Below are 5,573 nucleotides of genomic sequence, written 5' to 3' on the forward strand. Positions count from 1 at the left end.
ACTGACACCAACACACACCTCACACAGACACCCACAGACTCACCTCACACAGACTTACGACACAGAAACCCACAGACTCACCTCACACAGAGACCCACAGACTCAACACATAGAGAACCACAGACTCACCTCACACAGACACCCACACTCACCTCACACAGAGATGCACAGACTCCCCTCACACAGACACCCACACTCACCTCACACAGAGACGCACAGACTCCCCTCACACAGACACCCACAAACTCACCTCACAAAGAGACCCACAGACTCACCTCACACAGAGACCCACAGACTCAACTCACACAGAAACCCACAGAATCACCTCACAGACACGCACAGACTCACCTCACACAGACACACACAGACTCATCTCACACAGACACACACAGAGACCCACAGAATCACCTCACACAGACACCCACAAACTCACCTCACACAGAACCTCGTATCGGCATCTTCAGGCTGAGTCGACCTCGAGGAGCCCCAGACAGGGTTCAGAATTTTCCCGCCATCGCCGCCATTCGCCCCGACCGGAAGCGCAAGTCGAAGCTGGGGGTGGAGGTGGAGGGGACGCCCAAAAAGGAGGGGCGGGAGGCGGCTTCCGGGGGTGTGGACTCGCACTGTCACGTCACTTGGAGGGGCGTGGCTGAAGGGGGCGTGGTCACGTCCCTCGCACTGTGATATCACCGGTGACGTCGCAATCACCACGTGCTTCCTCAGAGTACGAGACATGAAGGAGACGGCAGCTTCTCAAACTTCAGCTGCTTCAGCTTCATCATCGTCGCCTTTCAAACAACTTCTGCTGAAGACAAAGAGACCCACAAACTCACCTCACACAGAGATCCACAATCACCTCACACACACACCCACAGACTCATCACACAGAGACCCACACACTCGCCACACACATACACACAAACTCACCACACAGAGACCCACAGACTCACCACAAACAGAGACCCACAGACTCACCACACACAGACACACACAGAGACCCACAGACTCACCTCACACACACAAACACAGAGACCCACAGACCCACCTCACACAGAGAACCACATACTCACCTCACACAGAGACCCACAGACTCACCTCACACAGACACCCACAGACTCATCATACACAGACACACACAGAGACCCACACACTCATCACACAGAGACCCACAAACACACCACACAGAGACCCACAAACACACCTCACACATTTACCCACACTCACTTCACGCAGACACCCACAGACTCACCTCACACAGAGACACACAGACTCACCACACACAGACACACACAGAGACCCACAGACTCACCTCACACAGACACACACAGAGATCCACAGACTCGCCTCACACAGAGACCCACAAACTCACCACACAGAGACCCAAAGACTCCCCTCACACAGACACCCACAAACTCACCTCACACAGAAACCGACAAACTCACGTCACACGCACACAGACCCACAGACTTACCACATAGAGAACAACAGACTTACCTCACACAGACACACACAGAGACCCAAAAACTCACCTCACAGATACCCACAAACTCACCTTACACAGACACCCACACTCACCTCACACAGACACCCACAGACTCACCCTCACACAGACTCACGACACAGAGACCCACAGATTCACCTCACACAGAGACCCACAGACTCACCTTACACAGAAACCCACAAACTCACCTCACACAGACACCCACACTCACCTCACACAGAGAGACACAGACTCCCTTCACACAGACACCCACAAACTCACCTCACACAGACACCCACAGACTCACCTCACACAGAGACCCACAGACTCACCTTACACAGAAACCCACAAACTCACCTCACACAGAAACCGACAGACTCACCTCACAGATACCCACAAACTCACCTCACATGCACACAGACCTACATACTTACCACATAGAGAACAACAGACTCACCTCACACAGACACACACAGAGACCCACAAACTCACCTCACATGCACACAGACCCACATACTTACCACATAGAGAACAACAGACTCACCTCACACAGACACACACAGAGACCCACAAACTCACCTCACAGATACCCACAAACTCACCTTACACATACACCCACACTCAACTCACACAGACACCCACAGACTCACCTCACACAGACTCACCACACAGAGACCCACAGACTTACCTCACACAGACACACACAGAGACTCTAAAACTCACCTCACGCAGACACCCACAGACTCACCTCACACAGACTCACCACACAGAGACCCACAAACTCACCTCACACAGACACCCACAGACTCACCTCACACAGAGACCCACAGACTCACCTCACACAGACTCACGACACAGAGACCCACAAACTCACCTCACACAGACACCCACACTCAACTCACACAGAGACCCACAGACTCACCTTACACAGAAACCCACAAACTCAGTCACACAGAGACCCAGACTCACCTCACACAGACACACACACTCACCTCACACAGACACACACAGAGACCCACAGACTCACCACACAGAGAGACCCACAAACTCACCTCACACAGAGACCCAGACTCACCTCACACAGACACACACCCTCACCTCACACAGACACACACACTCACCTCACACAGACACACACAGAGACCCAGACTCACCACACACAGACACCTACACTCACCTCACACAAAGATGCACAGACTCACCTCACAGATACCCACAAACTCACCACACAGACACCCACAAACTCACCTCACACAGACACCCACAGACTCACCTCACACAGAGGCTCACAGACTCACCTTACACAGAAACCGACAAACTCACCTCACACAGAAACCGACAGACTCACCTCACAGATACCCACAAACTCACCTCACATGCACACAGACCCACAGACTTACCACATAGAGAACAACAGACTCACCTCACACAGACACACACAGAGACCAACAAACTCACCTCACAAATACCCACAAACTCACCTTACACAGACACACACACTCACCTCACACAGACACCCACAGACTCACCTCACACAGACTCACCACACAGAGACCCACAGACTCACCTCACACAGAGACGCACAGACTCCCCTCACACAGACACCCACAGACTCACCTCACACAGACTCACCACACAGAGACCCACAAACTCACCTCACACAGACACCCACAGACTCACCTCACACAGAGACCCACAGACTCACCTTACACAGAAACCCACAAACTCACCTCACACAGAAACCCACAGACTCACCTCACAGACACCCACAAACTCACCTCACACAGACACACACAGAGACCCACAGACTCACCACACACAGAGACCCACAAACTCACCTCACACAGACACCCACAGACTCACCTCACACAGACACCCACAGACTCACCTCACACAGAGACCCACAGACTCACCTCACACAGACTCACGACACAGAGACCCACAAACTCACCTCACACAGACACCCACAGACTCACCTCACAGACACCCACAGACTCACCTCACCCAGACACACACAGAGACCCACAGACTCACCACACACAGAGACCCACAAACTCACCACACAGAGAGCCCCACAAACTCACCTCACACAGAGACCCAGACTCACCTCACACAGACACACACCCTCACCTCACACAGACACCCACAGACTCACCTCACACAGACTAACGACACAGAGACCCACAGACTCACCTCACAGACACACACCCTCACCTCACACAGACACACACATTCACCTCACACAGACACACACAGAGACCCAGACTCACCACACAGACACCTACACTCACCTCACACAAAGACGCACAGACTCACCTCACAGATACCCACAAACTCACCACACAGACACCCACAAACTCACCTCACACAGACACCCACAGACTCACCTCACACAGAGACCCACAGACTTACCTTACACAGAAACCGACAAACTCACCTCACACAGAAACCGACAGACTCACCTCACAGATACCCACAAACTCACCTCACACGCACACAGACCCACAGACTTACCACATAGAGAACAACAGAATCACCTCACACAGACACACACAGAGACCCACAAACTCACCTCACAGATACCCACAAACTCACCTTACACAGACACACACACTCACCTCACACAGACACCCACAGACTCACCTCACACAGACTCACCACACAGAGACCCACAGACTCACCTCACACAGAGACGCACAGACTCCCCTCACACAGACACCCACAGACTCACCTCACACAGACTCACCACACAGAGACCCACAAACTCACCTCACACAGACACGAACAGACTCACCTCACACAGAGACCCACAGACTCACCTTACACAGAAACCCACAAACTCACCTCACACAGAAACCCACAGACTCACCTCACAGACACCCACAAACTCACCTCACACAGACACACACAGAGACCCACAGACTCACTACACACAGAGACCCACAAACTCACCTCACACAGACACCCACAGACTCACCTCACACAGACACCCACAGACTCACCTCACACAGAGACCCACAGACTCACCTCACACAGACTCACGACACAGAGACCCACAAACTCACCTCACACAGACACCCACAGACTGACCTCACAGACACCCACAGACTCACCTCACCCAGACACCCACAGAGACCCACAGACTCACCACACACAGAGACCCACAAACTCACCTCACACAGACACCAACAGACTCAGCTCACACAGACACCCACAGACTCACCTCACACAGAGACCCACAAACTCACCACACAGAGAGACCCACAAACTCACCACACAGAGAGTCCCACAAACTCACCTCACACAGAGACCCAGACTCACCTCACACAGACACACACGCTCACCTCACACAGACACCCACAGACTCACCTCACACAGACTAACGACACAGAGACCCACAGACTCACCTCACACAGACACACACCCTCACCTCACACAGACACACACACTCACCTCACACAGACACACACAGAGACCCACAGACTCACCACACACAGACACCTACACTCACCTCACACAAAGACGCACAGACTCACCTCACAGATAAATACAAACTCACCACACAGACACCCACAAACTCACCTCACACAGACACCCACAGACTCACTTCACACAGAGACCCACAGACTCACCTTACACAGAGACCCACAGACTCACCACACAGAGACCCACAGACTCACCACACAGAGACCCACAGACTCACCACACAGAGACCCACAGACTCACCACACAGACACCCACAGACTCACCTCACACAGAGACCCACAGACTCACCACACAGAGACCCACAGACTCACCACACAGAGACCCACAGACTCACCACACAAACTCACCACACAAACTCACCACACACAGACACACACAGAGACCCACAGACTCACCTCACACAGAGCCCCGTGTCGGCATCTTCAGGCTGAGTCGACCACGAGGAGGCCCAGACAGGGTTCAGATTTTTCCCGCCATTCGCCACGACCGGAAGCGGAAGTAGAAGTTGGGGGTGGAGGTGGGAGGGGGGCGCCCATAGACTCGGGGCGGAAGGCGGCTTCCGGGGGCGTGGTCTCGCATTGCACGTCACTCGGAGGGGTGTGGCTGA

The sequence above is a fragment of the Petromyzon marinus genome, chromosome 75 (assembly GCF_048934315.1).
Source record: "Petromyzon marinus isolate PM22_M1 ecotype Great Lakes invasive population chromosome 75, UKy_Petmar_22M1.pri1.0, whole genome shotgun sequence".
Taxonomy (NCBI): Eukaryota; Metazoa; Chordata; class Hyperoartia; order Petromyzontiformes; family Petromyzontidae; genus Petromyzon; species Petromyzon marinus.